This window comes from Canis aureus, chromosome 18, assembly GCF_053574225.1.
Source record: "Canis aureus isolate CA01 chromosome 18, VMU_Caureus_v.1.0, whole genome shotgun sequence".
In the NCBI taxonomy this organism is placed as follows: Eukaryota; Metazoa; Chordata; class Mammalia; order Carnivora; family Canidae; genus Canis; species Canis aureus.
Genome location: NC_135628.1, coordinates 42,393,136 through 42,412,481, shown reverse-complemented (window position 1 = coordinate 42,412,481; position 19,346 = coordinate 42,393,136). Strand labels below are relative to the sequence as shown.

Below are 19,346 nucleotides of genomic sequence, written 5' to 3'. Positions count from 1 at the left end.
TTGTTAATAATGAGGTTGAAAATTTTTACAATGGTCCAAAAGTGATATGCATTCAGTAAAGGTCATACTTTGAATTTTGAAATTTTTTTCATTATTTTAGGGCTGTTCATGTTTCCTCTTCTATGAAATTCTCATTCATTTCCTTTGCATATTTTTCTATCAGATTGGTCATGTTTTTCTTATTTGTTTTAAGATGTTTTACTTATATCAATTCATACTAGAAAATTTACAGTGATTTTCCAGCTAAGACTTTATTAAAAATTGTAAGATGTTTACTGAAGCATTTTGGTAATACCAAAGAAAAATTGGCAATAACCTAACTAGCCATAAATAGGAATTGGTAGTATAGCAAGCGGTACAACTGAACTATAGCCATTAAAAATAATTTTAATACATCTCTGTTGAAATGTAACGATTTCCAGAATCCAAGGGAAATAATTCAGGAGAATAGAATCTATTGTATATTCCCATTAGTGTAAAAAAATTTTTTTGAAGAATGTAACAGTATATAAACATAGATTCTACATACACACATCTACGTATAAGCTGGTATATGCATAAAACCTTTTGAAATTTAGCAGGAAGTTACATGGTTATATCTGAGGAAAGAGATTGGTACTTAAGGATAATAATAGACTTTTTTTTTAATATAAATTATTTGAGAGAGAGAGAGAGCCCCCTCACATGAGCAGGGGGAGGAGCAGAGGGAAAGACAGAATTTCAAGCTAACTCCATGCTGAGCACAGAGCCCTTTGCATGGCTAGATCTCATGACCCTGAGGTCATGACCTGAGCTGAAATCAAGAGTCAGAGGTCTAATTGACTGAGCCACCCAGGTGCCCTGAGATTTACTTTTATTTTTTTCTCTTCTGTTTTATTTTTTTCCATGTCATGTATTACTTTTATTTATATTTTATTTATTTATGAAAAATTTAGAATTTTAGATTTTGAATTTAGAATTTTTAAATTTTATGAAAAATTTAGATTTTTCCCTAGTGAAAAATCTATCCTTAAACTCATCTTTTCATAGCAGTGGTGCAAGGGAAATAAATTGTGAAACTTCTTGCTTACATTTTGTGACAGAGTATAGAATTTATTATTTATTTATTTTTGTTATTTTATTTATTTAAAATCAATTAACATATAGTATATTACTAGTTTCAGAGGTAGAGTTTAGTGATTCATCAGTTGAATATAACATCCAGTGCTCATTACATCAAGTCCCCTCCTTAATGCCCGTAGCCCAGTTACCCCATCTTCTTACCCACCTTTCCTCTAGCAACCCTTAGTTTGTTTCCTATAGTTATGAGTCTCATATGGTTTGTTTCCTTCTCTGATTTCATCTTATTTTATTTTTCCTTCCCTTCCCCCATGTTCATGTTTTGTTTTTTAAATTCCAGAAATGAATGAAATCATATGATATTTTTCTCTGACTTATTTTGCTTAGCATAATATCCTCTAGTTCCATCCATGTCATTGCAAATGGCAAGATTTCATTCTTTTTGATGGGTGAGAAATATATATATACCACAATCTTCTTTATCCATTCGTCTGTCAATAGACATCTGGGCTCTTTCCATAGTTTGGCTATTGTGGACATTGCTGCTATAAACATTGGGGTGTATGTGCCCCTTAGGATCACTATGTTTGTATCTTTTGGATAAATACCTAGTAGTTCAATTGCTGGATCGTAGGGTAGCTCTATTTTGAACTTTTTGAAGAAACTCCATATTGTTTTCCACAGTAGCTGTGCCAGTTTGCATTCCCAACAACAGTGTAAGAGGGTTTCCCTTTCTCTGCATCCTCACCAACACCTGTTTCTTCCCGAGTTGTTAATTTTAGCTTTAGAATTTATTATTGACAGTGTACATTAATGCTATTGGATCAGATAGATCATTAGTTCATTTGCTAAAACTGTGACCCAAAGTAGCAGAGGCTTAATAAGGATAGAAATTTATTTTTTTTTCATGTAAAAATCCAAGTAGATGGACTAAGGCTGGTATGGAAACCACACAAGCTTCTTTTCACTTCTTCTCCCATCTTTTTATTCTATCATCCTCGACACATGGCTTTCATTATGGGACCCAAGGTAGCTGCTCTGACTGCTGCTATAATGTCTGTGTTACAGCCTACCTGTGTGGTAGGGGGGATAGGGGAATGGCAGGCACTACTGTATTTTGAGAGCATAATACAGAAGTGCAGAAACAGGGTCACAACTAGCAATGCAGCTCAATATTCTATTGCTATATATCAAGGGAGAATAGACAATTAGCCATGTCTTCCACAGATGTCTGTTCACAACCCTCTGACTCCTAAGTTACATTTATTTCCTTAAGTGGAATTGAAATCTATGAAAATGACCTTCCATATATTTCAGAGTTTTAAGGTCCAATATAATTGTCCGGCACAGTAAAAAGTGGCATGAGAAAATAAGAACACATGAAACAGGAGTTGAGGTTTGTACAATGAAATATTTTAGCATGTGGAAATATATAAGAGAACAGAAGTGCTGATGGCTTCTGTGAAGAGGAAAGTTTGGACAAAATGTATGTGTAAAAAATTTTTTTAACTTTTGTTATTCAAGTATCCTTGATACACAATGTTGCATTAGTTTCAGATGTACACCATACTGGTTCAACAAGTTTATACATTTTGCTATGTTCACCATAACCGTAGCCACCATCTATCACCATACAACACAACTATCAACAGAATGTTTTTAACATTTCACATTATGATGGGCCAAACTCAGACCTAATAATACAGTACACTGAGGACCAATAGCTAGAGTCAAGTCTGAATACACATTGAGCAGGAAAATTAGAGTTTGGGAATATATTACCCCTCCCCCCCAAATATCTGTCCTATTTACCATCAGAAACTAGGGTAACACATGTGATAATAGATCTTAAGGGCATTGCATAGTGGTGTGAGAATGGCAGAATGTAAGCCTGACTGGGGAAATTCATTGCCAAGGGGACACTTTCCTGACTCTAGATTTAATGTCCTGGCCAAGATATAACGTTAAGTACACTGTAGTAAAACAAATAGAAATGATGGAATTACCTTAGAGGAATATTGAAAAAGAGATCACAAGGCTCATGGAGGAAATACATTTATTATATGATCCCATAGAACCCACTATTTGTTTATTTTCCCTGGCAACTTGCCAGAGGACACTCCTTTGCTTAAGGCAATATGGAATGCACTGATAAAAGTGGAACCAGCATCTTTAAGAAACTCAGTAATAGCTGTCTGCTGAAAGCCAGCATTGATAGGAGGAGATACAGCCATAGAACTAGGCTCAAGAAGGATGATGGTGTTCTGGAATGGCAGTGTCCTAGGGGCAGCACTTATATGGAGAGGCAAGGTGGAAAAAATAATAGCAAGCAGCAAAAACAGGAGGGTAACTAGGGTCTGTTGTTTGTTTAAGAGATCACAGTGTGTTCCTAGGAAGAAGACATATGAGCAGCCCAAAACTATGAAAACTATGACAAATATAACCAGACTTGCATAATCCAGAAGATTAGCAGCTGGAGCACAGATGTCAGTCACCATATTGGATAATTATATCCCTAGAGCCAGTTTTGAGATCTAAATAAACTTTCTCTTCATAAAGACCCTGCAATACTACAGCAAATAAGCATGATAAATATTTCCTCAGTTCTCCCCACAGGGACCTGCACACATTTACCTGAAAGTGCAGTGAAGAAGGGGGATTACATAGTCTTCTTGAGGATTGTTGGATATAAATTCTGAGCTGACACTGATTCCAAAGATCCTAAACGTCATTGTGGTACTCTGGTTAGACTGGGGCTTATGGTGAAAACAGATTAAAAGAGTCATGGGACAAGTCCATCTCACAGGTGGATCCAATGCATTTGCAAACTCACACTGGTTATTTCTCCAGTAACCAAGTACAGAACTTTGATAAATATTCTTATCAGCTGGCAAAAGTCTTACATTGGTTTCATGACCTATTGAACAAGAGCCATTACAGTAGAATGGACTAAGTCATGGGATGCCTGGGTGGCTCAGCAGTTGGACTCCTGCTTTTGGCTCAGGTCATGATCCTGGGATCAGGGATCGAGTCCCGCATCAGGCTCCCTCTGAGGAGCCTGCTTCTCCCTCTGCCTATGTCTCTGCCTCTCTCTGTCTGTGTATCTCATGAATAAATAAATCAATCTTTAAAAAAAAAAAAAAGAATGGATCAAGTCGAAGCTCCTAAAATTGCCCATATATCCTCCTGCGAAGACAGTGAAGAAGCAATATGTCATCCTGAGGAGAGTTGCAGAGATTAGCACTCGTATAAAAAACTTAATGAAAGAATGAGTAGCAGTCCTCATTTCTCCATTCAAATCTTCTATATGACCTTTTCGAAAGTTGATAAATCAAACATATGGTGGTGGGCTATTATAAGTTTAACTAAATGGTAGTCCCAACTGTAGCTGCTCTGCCAGATTTGGTATCTTTACTGCAATGGATCAACACAATCTCTGTGACTTGATATACAACTATTGATCTGGTTAATGTATTTCTTTAGATTTCTATCGGTAATGACAATCAAAACCAGTTTGCTTTTACACTGGAAAAAGAGCAGTACATATCTTTGCAGTTGCTCCAGGGTTACAGTAAGTCTCTTAATGTTATTTTAATATGGCCTGCAAGAACCCAGATCATGCTGCTATTTCATAGAACATCACATTTGTCCACAATGTTGGTAACATCATGCTATTTAGACTTAGTGTATGGTAAAGAGCAAGTATTCTGGATTCCTTAGTAAGACAAATACATGCCAGAGGTGGAAGATATAATACACAAATTCAGAGCCCTGTCACATCAATATTTTTAAGGGATTATATGGTCTATTTAGTGTAGAAGAAGATGGAGTTCTGCAGAAGATCCAAACTGTGGTGTGAGCTGTTCTGCTGTTTAAGTCATGTGGCCCAGGGATGCCTGGGTGGCTCAGTGGTTAAGCGTCTGCCTTTGGCCCAGGGCATGATCCTGGAGTCCTGGGATCGAGTCCCACCTTGAGCTCCCTGCATGGAGCCTGCTTCTCTTTCTGCCTGTGTCTCTGCCTCTCTTTCTGTATGTCTCTCATAAATAAATAAATAAAATCTTAAAAAAAAATAAGTCATGTGGCCCAAAAGATCCAATGATGCTAGGGCTATCGATTGTAGATAAAAATGCTTCACGGAGTCCCTAAAAAGGCCTAATATGAGAGATGCATTTTAGATTCTCCAGGGTTGTGGGTTAATGGCAGGACTTTTGTAACAAAGAAGTACTTGATGTTTGAAAAAGAGCCCTGGAAGAGACTGAGTGCCTGACCACAGGATATTGAGTGATTATGTGACCAGAGTTTCACAACAGAAGATATATACTATCAGATCCAGGGGATCACGTGGTCAAGCTAATGAAACAGCACTCTGTCAAATAATAGAATGGTACATTTAGATCATACCAGAGTAAGTCTAGAGGTCACAAGTAATTACAGAAACAGATGTATCAGTGTCAGAAACAAGACCAGAATTCCACATCATCTCAATTGTATTGTTGCCTCTCCCCTTAATTATATTTAGGATATCATGGGGGATTCCATGTGACAAACTGAGGAAAAAGGTAGAGAGTAAGGCTCGGTTCACAAATGAGTTGGCTCAATATATTGGTGCTAATAAAAAATGGACTGACACCACTCTACAGCTACACTCAATGTAACCTTGAAAAAAATAATAAAGAAATCCTTCCAGCGAGCAGAACTATAAGTAGAGCATTTGGTCATTCATTTGTATAGAAGGGGAAATGATCTGAAGTACGGACATATTTGGGCCCCCCTGAGCAGGGACAAATGACTTAGGTGACTGTTCAAGGGCTTGGAAAAGCAAAATGGAATCTTGGAAACAAGGGAATTTGAGGAAGAGACATATGGATGGACCTTTGGGAGAGATCAGAAATTCTGCAGATTGTTTTGCCTTATGTTAATGCCCACCAGGGAGCATCTACTGAAGAGAAGGCACTAAACAACCAGTCTTACCAGACAGGGCAACACATGCCAGTGCTTCAGCCATGCAGTGCTTATACAATAGGCCCTTGAACAGAGTGGCCATAATGGCAGGCTTGGAGGCTATACATGTACCCAATAGCATGGATTCCTCTTAGGAAGCTGGATCTAGCTACTCCCCCTGCTTATTGACCTATCTGCCCACAACATAGACCAGTGCTGAGTCCTCAATATGAGATCATCTTTTGAGGATGCCAGCTAGGCACTTAGCAGTAGGGTGATTATATCAGGGCCCTTTCCACCCTGGACTAATTTATCCTTACTGATATTGACATTTCTTTGCATATGTGTTTGTCTTCCTGACTAAAGTGCCTCTGGAGATCATGCCATCAGAGTGGTTACAAAATGCATGATTTACTGACATGGGAATTCCATACAAAAATGCATCAGACTCAAGAGATCCATTTTAAGACAAAGGAATTTATTGACCTGGAAGACCTGGGAAGTTCTGACCCAACAATATACTAGCTTTGTAATCTTGGCCAAGTTAATTTAATCTCTTTTTGTCTCAGTTTATTCATATTTTAAGATGAGGATGACAGGGATCTTGTTAAGATCATGCGAGATGAGGCAATGTGTAAAAAAGCCCTTCAGATACCATCAGGTATAATGATAGGAATGCATTCTGGATGTGGAGCTGTGGTCTATAGGAGGAGCTTGTGGGGAAGTGGTATTACATGTTACAGGATTTGCCATCTGGTAGGGGAAGGAAATGTGCCTGCACCAGTTCCTATGGCCCTGAGACCCTGTGGTTTCTTCTAGCATTCAGGAACAGATTCCAGGTGGAGGCAGCTTTTTGCTTTGTTTTCTCAGGGAAGTTTTATGTATAGTAATCATTCCAAAGTTGATGTGCTCCTTTTGTTTCCTCTGAATACCTGAACTCTGTCCAGTTTCTTTTAAAAGAACTATCTTTGAGGCTTTCTCTTTCTGTTGTAAATATAAACTTTCCCAGGGATATAAGAATTTTGGAGCTTGAAGTTGGTTGGCTGAGTCACGAACCCATGAGAATTAGTGTTCATAGTTGAAGTTATGCCTTATTCAGGTTGTACAGAAAGTGGTACTTCTTGGGGATATGAGCCAGATCTTCCAAAGGACAGTCTGTGAGCACCAGAGCCTCCTTATGACCATACCCCTCAGCTTTGCAGCTGTCATAAGTAGTCATACATGGTCCCTCTTCCTGAATTATTCTTGAACATATTGAGCAGAAAAGTCTTTGGTTAGATATATATTAAGCTTTTCACATAAGCTTCTGTGTAGATTTTATTTAAATGGAAGAGAACAACTATGCAGAAGCAAATAGCTAGAAAAATAAAATGTTCTGCTGTATTTTTATTCCTTGCATCATCCCAGCCAAATTATTATCTGTGGAGAAAAGGGGATTCATTGTCACTGTTTTCTGTGGGCATATGTTGGGGATAGTGGTTATTAGATCTCAGCAATTAGTAGGTACTACTCACTTTACTTTAAATATTTAAGAAAGTTCAATTTTCCTGTGTCATACCTTGAAGGACAATGCAGATCCTTGAGAATTTGAAAAAGATGGGGTCAGATCAAACTATCCTTAAAAATTACCCTGCTCTGGGATCAAGGATACCTAGGAGTTTGGTGGGAGAAGGGAGTGAAATGATGGGAGGAAAGAGCCTGATATACTCACAGTTGAGTGAGTAAAGGGCAGTGAGAAGCTCCTTTCCACTCACTAGAACAATAGGGGTGGGGCACAAGGCATAAGGATTGATAACCAGGCAGGAATAGGCTCCAGTCCCCCAAGGATCATAATTTCAAGAGTTGTAAAGTGAGCTGGCAAAGGGTTCCGTTATGTCAGCACCACGAGGTGATTTGGTAAATTAAGGGATGGCATTGGGGCATGAGTTCAAATTGCTCTTTGAGGGAGAAGGAGGAGTTGCTGTAATGCTCTGAATCAGTTTCACTGGGAAGCTATGAAGAAATCCATGGGCCACTCACAAGCCAACACTGAGAGTCACCCACGCAACAAGAACAGGCCACAATCATTGGACAGTCACAGCACATTAGGCAGGGATGTGGTCAGTCTTTCTGTGAAGCTGGGGCTATTGAGGTACTACAGAGAATCCAGACATCATCTCACAAGCGGGAACCAACCAGAAACTGAACCAACACAACTGGCTTAGGACTCTAGCAGTGACAACTTCAATAGCATCACAATGGGAATCTTTTTTTTTTAAATTTATTTATTCATGAGAGACACACACACACACACACAGAGAAGGAGAGAGAGAGAGAGAGAGAGAGAGAGAGAGAGAGAGAGGCAGAGACACAGGCAGAGGAAGAAGCAGGCTCCATGCAGGGAGCCCGACGTGGGACTCAATCCCAGGTCTCCAGGATCAGGCCCTGGACTGAAGGCAGCAGTAAACCGCTGAGCCACCCAGGCTGCCCCACAATGGGAATCTTGAATGCCATGTGTAGGCAACTGCAAATCTGCCAAACTGAGACTGATAAACTAGTGAAGAGAGAAGAAATATTCAGAACAAGGGAGAAAGAGAATGAGTCCACTTGAAATGAGTTCACAAACCCAAGCAGCTAAGTCAAAAAAATAGACCACAAACTTGATTATGAATTCATTTCAAACAAAGTAACTACAATTTTGATGAGCATTTTTAGGATTGTTAAAGAGATAAATGTAGAAATACTGCCCATAAATGCACAAGAAATTATGAAAAAGATAGAGAGGAAATAGTTAATTGAAAATCTTGAGGGGATCCCTGGGTGGCTCAGTGGTTTAGTGCCTGTCTTTGGCCCAGGGCGTGGTCCTGGAGTCCAGGCATTGAGTCCACATTAGGCTTCCTGCGTGGAGCCTGCTTCTCCATCTGCCTGTGCCTCTGCCTCTCTCTCTCTCTCTCTCTCTCTCTCTCTGTGTCTCTCATGAATAAATAAATGAAATCTTTAAAAAAAATTAAAAAAGAAAATCTTGTAAATTGTACACACACATATATATTAATACTTACATATTATATAAGTAAATACATAAATGCAATACATATGTAAATTTTGTTGCATAGGTATGCTATACATGATCTATGCATATATGTTATGTATGTATTAGGCATAATCAAATATGCACATACATTTAATATGTATATTATGTATATATATGTGTATATTCAATAAACATGATAAATTATGATTACACAAAAAGAGAAAATTTGTGCATTGAAAGATACTTTTGAGAAATTTCTTCAAATGAAGCACAGAAAAAACAAAAATATATGAAAGAACCATTAAATACATGGTGAATAGTTGGAGAGACTTCAACATATGTCTAATGATTCCAGAAATAGTGAAGACAGAAAATAATGACAACATAATATTTATTGAGATAATGGTAGATACTTTCCAGGTTTGGAAAAAAACATGAAATCTTTGGTTGAAAAGGAAAGAGAAATAACAAATAAAAGCAGAAGAAACAAAAATAAATCCATAGCTGGACATAGCATAAAAAAACTAAAAAACATTAAGTTTAGATACAAAAAACTTAAATTCCCAAGGGAATTTAAGGAAAGGAAAAGGAAAAGTCCTAAATAACCTATAAAAGACTGGGGACAGAACCATCAACAGAAACATCTGATGAGAAAAGACAATGGGGTAACATATTCAATATTTTGAAAGTAGACATCAGGCTGGAAATGCACACTTGGGTAAACCATAAATCAAAAGAAAAAATGAAATTAAGACATTTTTTAGACATAAAATTTCTGGAGGATCTGTCACTAATTGATTCTTATTGAAAAAAATGATTACATGGTGAATTGTAATAGCAGTAGAAGTAAACCTAGAGGGAACACACGTGACTTAAAAAATTGGAGACACATAGGACCTTGAGAAAAATATGGAGGCACACAAATTGATAAAATATGCCAAAAACTTAATTCTCTAACTAAAACTCTAAGCATCAATAAAAGGATGTGTATGTATGTGTGTATTTGTGAAGGAATATTAAAGAATTGTATTTTTCAGGGAAGGCTATAAAGATATGGATTAACTTCAATTTTTAAAAAAGTGATTGAAAAAATATAAGGACCACTAAAGGAAGAGAAATACAGTCTACAGCTACTATGAGAGTAGAGGATATAAGTAATGTAGAAAACTTTATCAATTTAATGGGAGACATGAAAACAAACAAACAAAAAAGAAACAGAGAAAGGATGATAAACAGAAAACAAAATATGAAGAGAAAATGAAAATATATACTGGTCTCAAGAGAAAATGCACATATATACTGATCACAGTGAAAATAAACGGATTAAACTCACTTAGTGAAATTCAGTCTGTTGTGTTAACTATCTGCAGCTTACAAGAGACTCAACTAAAATAAAAATCACACAGATTGAAAACAAAGTACTTACAAGTATACCAAGCAATTAATCAAAGGATATATCAATGTTAATACCAAATAAAATAAAACAGGATATAAGACAAAAGACTTTGATAAGAATGAAGAACATTCTACCAAGAAAATATAATAATGAATTTGAGGGCATTTAAAAACATAAATGCTTGAAACATATAAAGCAAAAACTAAATTACATGGTGAAATTAACAAGACACAATGTAGTTGAATTAAAAACCTAAACACGACATGAAAAAGATTCCAGAGAAATATTGAAAACCTGAGACTTGAACTCAGGACTTTTGTCACAAGGCACAAAAACACAAAGTATAAAAGAAAATATTACATATTTTACATTAAAAAAGCATTGTTGTAACAGAAGATATAACCAAACTCAAGAGTTCACCACTTGGGGTGCACTAAATTGAACACTACTTGAGAAAATACTGAAAGTAAAGAAATTTTTTAGTACTTATTACAAGTAAGGGGACAGGGAGGTAGCTCTCAAAGTATTGTCTCCCATGGGATTAGTACTGGGAGCTTTTATTCAGTGTATTAGATGGTAGGTGTAGGGAGTTTGCACAAGCACTTTGGTTTAACTGTGCATGCCTAGCATGTCAACATTGCATATTTAAAAAAATGGCAGAAAACTCTGCCCATAGGAGGAGATCTTAGTATTACGATAAACTAAAGTAACTTCAGGACAACTCAGTAAGGCTTCTGCACAGGTTCTAATCTCCAATCTGGCTCAAACTGGCTTATGTAAGGGGCTATCGGGGGATGCATACCTAGCAAGGGGTGATCAGATGAAACACCTAGTTGAGGTCTCCTCTGCTGCAACTATTGGTTCTGCAAAACAAAACAAAACACACTCCTTCCATTCTCTTGTCCCTTCCTCTTTCTCTCTTCTGCTTAAAGTTTTCAGCCCTCTTATTTGAGTAACTTCCCACTGCATCCTAGGTAAAAAAATATCATATAAGACAAAAAACACAAGTCACATAACCAAAATAGGATTCAAAATCAAGAAAGGATTAATATCCAGTATGCAAAAACCTTCTGCAAATCAATAAAAATGACAACTTACTAGAAAAACAGACAAAAGATGTGAAAAAGAGAAAATCTGAATGGCCAATAAACGTAAGAAAAGATTTCATCCTCACTAGTAATCAGGGAAATATATATCAAAACTATTTCATATCCTTAGATAGGGAAAATAATATGAAGAGTTGGAGCAACAAAACACTCATAGGTTCTTGGTAGGAATACAAATTGTAAGGGAGCAATTAGTATTACAGAAGCTGAAGATTTCTATGCAATTATGCAAGATTTCATGCAATTTAATATTACCCAACAATTAAGATGGATGAACTAGGCCTACCTGTATCAGCATGAATAAATCTCCAAAATTTATTAATTCATGATAAAAGTGAGTTGGAAAGTATCTATAATATGGCACCATTCATTTAAAATTTTAAAACTTGAAAACAATATAAATTGCTTATGATTACTGTTGAGTAACAAAAATCCAACTGAATAAATTTTAAGTATATAATTGGCTTTATTAGTTGATTCATGCATGAATCAGGCAGTATCCCATCTAGCAAGTAAAGGGGAGGGTCTTATCATGCAGATTACTTCATCTTCCTTTGGGGAATGAAAAGGCCCATGTGATAAACTCATTGGCACCATCTGAAAATTTCTGACTGACCATTTAAAACTAGATTTTGGGGGGAGGCTGAAATTGAAATCAGATTAACTATTAAGCCCCAGTTTGAGGACTCAGCCTAAGAGACACCATTTTGAATCTGTGGTTTTCTTTTTAACATTATAATTTTAAATGAATGTAAAAGAAATTTTAGGTGGGGTGCCTGGATGGCTCAGTTGGTTAAGCATCTGACTTTGGTCTCAATATCAGGATTGTGAGTTCAAGCCCAATGTTGGGCTCCATGCTATGCATGGAGCCTACTAAAAAAAAAAAAAAAAAAAATTTAGGTGTTATATTTTGTTTAAAAAGTAACTCTGACTCCTGGTTTAGTATCCACATGTATAAGGCTCTAAAGTAGTTGTTCCCACCCTTATAATAAAAAAGTGTGTTGAATGAAATAAACATCAGTGATTTTTTTCTTGGACCCCTCAAAGAACTGAGGCCATAAGACAAATTGCTTAACTGAAATCTGGACACACAGGCAAACGCGGAGAATATAGTTGAGATCTGCTTACCTGGAGCAGAAGCCAATGAAGTCATAAAATGATAAGGACACTCAAGTGGTAATTTTGATGAATTGCTGGAGGCTGAGTGTGGACTAACATGAAAATGAGAAACTCTTAGTCTTAGGAGGGACCTACATTTTCATAGGTTTTGCCTCTAGGTAAAGAGCCAAGAAAATTCTGTCTCCCAGCTCTGGCCAGGGGAGAAGAAAAGTAACCATTTTGAAATATACCCAGAGCATTCTTCATAACAAAGGCCTACTCTCTAGTGGGAAAGAATTACCCAGTGTTTTACTCCACCCACTAAGAAGGGCCTTTACCCAGCTCCAGCTCACTTTGCCTTAAGTAAGAGGGAGAAGTTAAGAAATAGTTGTGAAAATCACAGCCAAGGAACACAGACTCACTAAAAGCCTGAGATTTAATTACAGAATTATAGAACTTTTTCCCTCCCCCACACCTTAGCACCCATTAACAGGACTCTAGTATAATTCGCTGTGGATTATAGCTAAAAGAACTTCAAAATACAGACTTAATTTAAGGAGGATGCAAAATCAAGGATACTAGGGGAATTTAAAGTCTCTGAAATCTATAGCTTATGCATTTCCAGGGCCCAGTATACCTGGGCCACTGAAACAAATGACCACAAACTGGGTGTCTTATAGACAACAGAAACTTATTATCGCACAGTTCTGGAGGCCAGAGGTCCAAGATGGGAGTGTTGGCAGGGTTTGTTTCTTTTGAGGGCTGTGAGGGGGAGTCTGTTCCATGCCTCCCACCTAACTTCTGTGGCTTCAGGTGTCCCTTGGTTTGTACATGGAGTTCTTGTGTCTTCACATAGTCTTCCCTCTATGTGTCTCTCCCTCCTCATGAGGTCACCAATCATATTGGATTAGAAGCCCACTCATCTTAACAAATTATATCTGCAATGATCTTATATCCAAAGAGGTAACATTCCTACATACTAGGAATTAGGACTTAAACATATGAATTTTGGAGGTACACAATTCAACTTATTACACAGACTAACAAAATAATAAACAAAGAAAACATAAATTGATAATATCAGAAATAAAAGAGAGGTCATCATACACTGTGTTAACTAACTGGAATTAAAATAAAAATTTAAAAATAAATAAAGAAAAAAAGAACAGTGAACAACAATAAAAAAGAAAGAAGTCATCACGACTTATTCCACTGACATTAAAAAGCTAATAGAAGAATACCGTGAACAACTCTTGTTACAAATTTGGGATCTTTAATGAAATGGACCAATTTCTTGCAAGATACAAACTATCAAAACTCACACAAGGAAAATTAGATAATCAGAATAGGCTTATATTTTTTAAGATATCAAGTCAATGATTAATAATCTTCCAAAAAAGAAAGCACCAGACCTAGATGGTTTTACTGGTGATCTCTACCAGACATTTAATAAAGAAACAATACTGGTAATGCAATCTTTTCCAGAAAACAGAAGTTGAGGGAACACATCCTAACTCATTCTATGAGGCTAGTAGCGTCACTCTAATATCAAAACCTAAAAAAGACATCATTAGAAAAGAAAATTACAGGGATCCCTGGGTGGCGCAGCGGTTTGGCGCCTGCCTTTGGCCCAGGGCGCGATCCTGGAGACAGGGGATCGAATCCCACATCAGGCTCCCAGTGCATGGAGCCTGCTTCTCCCTCTGCCTGTGTCTCTGCCTCTCTCTCTCTGTGACTATCATAAATAAATTAAAAAAAAATTAAAAAAAAAAGAAAATAAAATTACAGATCACTATCTTTCATGAACATACATGCAAAAATTCTCAACAAGGTATTTGCAAATCAAATCAAAGAGTATTTAAAAAGAGTTATACATCTGAACCAAGTGGAATTATTCCAGGTATGGAAGTATGGAAGGCTGTTTCAACATTTGAAAAATAATTAATGTAATCCACCACATCAATGAGCTAGAAAAGAAAAATCATACAATCATATCAACTGATACAGTAAAACATCTACAACTAACATGATACTTTATGGTGAGAAACTAGATGCTTTTCCTCTGAGATCAGAACAAGGCAAAGGCGAAGATGTCCTTTCTTACCACTCCTACTTGATGTTGTACTAGAAGCCCTAAATAGTGCATTTAGACAAAAACAAATGTACCGATTGAGAATAAGGAAATAAAACTATGAAGATCATTAAAACTAATAAGACTATTGGAGTAATTCAGATAAGAAGTATTGGTGACCTGAATCTATATGTAGTAAAGATGGAGAGAAGAAAATAGATTTAAGAGGTAGGAAATAGAAGTGAAGGAGATTAAAGATAGATTAAGTGTGCATGGTGAGGGAGGTAGAAGCATCAAGGATAACTTTTAGAATTTGGTTTGCATAGCTAGATCCGTGGTGGGGCCATTTATAGATCTGAAAGAGGAAATTTGGAAGGAAAATCATGAGTTAGGTTTTTTTTTTAATAGATTTTATTTATTCATAGACAGAGAGAGAGAGAGGCAGAGACACAGGTAGAGGGAGAAGCAGGCATCAGACAGGGGAGCCTAATGTGGGACCCGATCCAGGGTCTCCAGGATCACGCCCTGGGCTACAGGCGGCGCTAAACCGCTGCGCCACCGGGGCTGCCCATGAGCTAGGTTTTGTCAAAGAGATACAGAGATGCCTTAAAGAATTCTAAGAAGTGAAGAAATATATGTGCTTTTATATGTGTTTCTGGAGTTCAGAGAAGCACTGGACTAGAAATTAGAGTTTGAATCATTTGTGTATAAATGGTAATTGAAACAATGAATAAGAAGAAATTGCCTAGAAGAGATTATAGATTGAGAAGAAGGCTAAAGACTGAACCATGATATTTAATGACCAATGGGAAGAGGAGGAGGAATGAAGGAGACAGAGGAGTGGCTAGAAAAGAGGAGAAAATCAGGGATAGTGAATGTGTGACCAACACATTGGTCAAGAGTATTGAGTATGGTAAGATACTGCAATGAACACTGAAAAAAGCCATGAGTTTGGCAACATAGAGGCCATTAGTGGCTTAACAGGTGTTTAAATGGAATGATGGGGTCATATGCCAAACTGGAATGAGTTTAGGGTTGAGCAGAAAGTGTGAAAATTGTGAAAACAGAAATAGAAAATTAAGAACAGAGAGAAGAAGTCAGAGAGAGAGAAGAGAGTCAGAGAGAAGAAGTCAGAGAGAAAAGACTGTAGTTTGCTAGAAATTGTGAGGTAGAAGAGATGAGTTTGAGTGAGGAATTATTATTTTAAATAACAGACACTTGTGTATTCTTTAACGCTGGGGGAAAACGAAAACATTCAATTGAAAGAAGAGGTTAACTGTACTAATTATAATAAAAGGGATCATGGATAGTGTAAAGTTTTTGAGTAGGAGAGGGGAAAGAAGAGTTGGAGAGATTAGGTTCCTCTAAGATAACTGGAGAGATGCAGCCCAGGACAGAAACACAAGGGAGGTATGTATTTTTATTTTAGAAAGCTGAAGAAGTTTCCATCTGGTGACGTCTGTTTTTTCTACAAAGTAGGGACTTTGCCTCATTTATCTTGACTAGTGTATATGTATAATAAAACAATATTTCCCAGCATTCAATTTTTTCGGTAAATAGTAGTTTAGTTTTGTGGGTTATGGATTATATTATTTTGGGGATACTATCGCACACTGTAGAGTTACATACCTCTTTAGGCTTCTAATAGTTTATGCAAGACCTAAAATCTTTCTATAAGGAGAAAAATTATAGAAACTAAAACTAAGGGTGATTTTTTTGGCATATTTTTAAATGGCTGCCTCATGTTCCATCTTATATATGCATTATAATTATTTGAACATTAATTTCTTTTAAATAAATGCCATAATAAATATTCTTATATGTGTGTCTTTGTCTCTCATCATTTCCCAAACATGAAATTACTGTTAGAGTCTAAACATTTTAAAATCTCATTATGAATATTGTCAAATTGCCCTCCAGAAAGATATTCAGTTCATTTAGTCAAACCCAAAAGGCAAAATGTAATTGAGTGATAAGTATGCTAATTTAAAACCAGGTCTGTTTATAGTTTCTAGAATTTATGTTTTAAACGAACACTTTCTAACTTGGAACCATAGGTGGCACTAAAGCATCAAGGAATAGAACCACTTCCAGAATCCTAAATTGGCAGAGATTATGAATGGACATCCCAGTTACTCTTTTATAGGAGGCAAGCTATATTTCTAGAAAAAGAATTCTTTCTGTTCTTAACACTATCTAAAAACCACCTTCTAATCTTATACTTTTAGTTTTAATTGACATACTTGAGACTCCATAATAATATAAGCCTTTTTGCATGTATCTCATCCACTAGGCTGTGGAATACACTTCACCATGCTATTTGCAAACTATTCCTTAAAATACCAATTGTCTTATGCAGAACTTTTCAGTCTTCTACTTCTATAACTTTTGTTTTTTTTCCCAGAAGAAAAGATAGGTCATGGGTCAGAAAAGCAAAGAAATCTCACATGATCTTATCATAAAGGTTAGCACTCTTATCACTATGAATGTGACTTCACGTGACGTATTTAATTTGCTAAATTGTATAGTAGCCTCCTAGTTTTGTGTGTGAAAATTGTGTTTTAAACAAAACATATAAATGCCAAATGCATGTGTTCTGGTAGAAATGTTTTTTTGCGTGTTCCCACTGTCCACTGTTTATACTGGTAGCTATTCTCAGCTATTCTCACCATCCATGTGAGTTCTGACCCAAACATTCTAGATTTCAATAGGCTAATGACTGAGAAGCAAACAGGCTTGCAGAGCACCTGCTTTTCTTACAAAACCAAATGGCTCCTACTGATACAGACAGAGCATACATTAAATACAGCTAGCCTTGACTTAGTCTGAAATGAAAATCTGGTAGTTGGCTTTCTCTCTCAGTAACTTCCTTCAGCAATGACAGTAGAAAATGGTTTTATCATCCCCAAATTATGGTTGGAAGATAGGAAGGGAAGAGAAGCAGCAGGAAGCATTTGTGTTAGTTCCTTTAGGAAGAGAATGTCACAAAATGCTAATCCTAACTACCTTGCCACTTACAAAAATACAGTAGATTCAGAGGACACAGGAACTGAGTCTATCCATTAAAACTACTTTATACTAGTTTAAGCAATTATCCACTGCTTAAGAGATCTTCCAGAATCACATTAAATACACACTCACATACACACAAACACATATCCTTTAGCTGGGCCTTCTTGTTTCTATACAAATAAAGATCATACAATATTCTGGGAGCAGCTCAGTATCATAGATATGAGTTAAAATTCTAGGTACCCAATTCTAGAACTTTCAAGAACACTGCCTTATCTTTTTCTTTCTGCAGATAAAGTAGTTTACAGGTCTGCTTCACTGTAATGGGAACATTGCCTGAATACATATAAATATGTACATAGATGTTTAGACGTATAAAAATAAATTTATATGTATGTATGTGTATGTATTATATACATAGCAAGAGAAACATACTGCTTTTGATTATAGTTTGCTGGTTCTGCTCTAAAAATTTTCCACTTTATCTAGTTTCCTTCTGAAAAATGAAAACCTGAGCACTGAACAAATTAAACAGATGATTAAATGGTTGTGGAACTGTTTAATTCCAGAGAGCTTAGAGGCTTTAGCTGGGGACATTGTAAATTAAACACATGGCTTCATGAAGCCTCTCATACAATTTTACAAAGCAGTCTTTGCTGGATTGGCTGAGAGAGACACAATAGACATTTACTCATCAGTTAATGCCATTGGATGGGTGACCTAACTTCTCTGAAACTCAGTTTGTTCATCTAAAAAGTAGAAATAATACTTCAAGAAGTTATTCTGTTGATTAAGGGAGAAAATTTATATGTTTAAAAATATATATTACATAATATATAACATATATATTTGCCTTCTAAAAATTGAAGTATAATTGACACACAATGTTGTATTAGTTTCTTTCAGGTATACAACATAGTGATTTGACAACTCTGTAGGTTATGCTGTGCTCACCACAAGTGTAGCTACCATCTGTCACCATATAACACTATTGCAATATCATTGACTCTTTTCCTTATGCTGTGCCTTTCACTCTTGTGACTTATACATTCCCCTTCACTTCTTTTTGCCCATCCTCTCTCCCAAAAAAGCTTCTGCTTTGTTTGTTCATTCATTTTGGTTTTTAGATTTTACATATAAGTGAAATCATATAGAATTTGTCTTTTTTTTTTTTTAGTTATTTCACTTAGCATAATACCCTGTAGGTCCATCCATTTTGTTGCAAATGGCAGGATCTCATTCTTTTTCAACTGAATAATATACATATACATACCTATATATATACACACATATATATACACTATATATAACACACACATACACATGTATATACACAGACACACACATGCCCCATGTCTTTTTTATCCATTCATCTACAGATGGACACTTTATCCATTCATCTATAGGTTGCTTCCATATCTTTGCTATTATAAATAATGCTGCATTAATATAGGGATACATATATCTTGTAGTGTTTTCATTTTCTTTGGGTAAATTACCTACTGATTTCCACAGTGGCTGCACCAATTTACATTCTTACCAACAGGAAATAAACATAGGGATACATATATCTTATAGTGTTTTCATTTTCTTTCGGTAAATCACTACTGATTTCCACAGTGGGCTGCACCAATTTACATTCTTACCAATAGG

The 19,346-nt window shown here is 36.4% G+C and overlaps 1 protein-coding gene across 2 annotated transcripts in view; it reads left to right on the top strand.

Moving 5' to 3' along the window:
- Positions 1–19,346, top strand: part of LOC144288918 (uncharacterized) — a 255,559-nt gene that overhangs the window by 196,924 nt on the left and 39,289 nt on the right. The window lies entirely within an intron of this gene.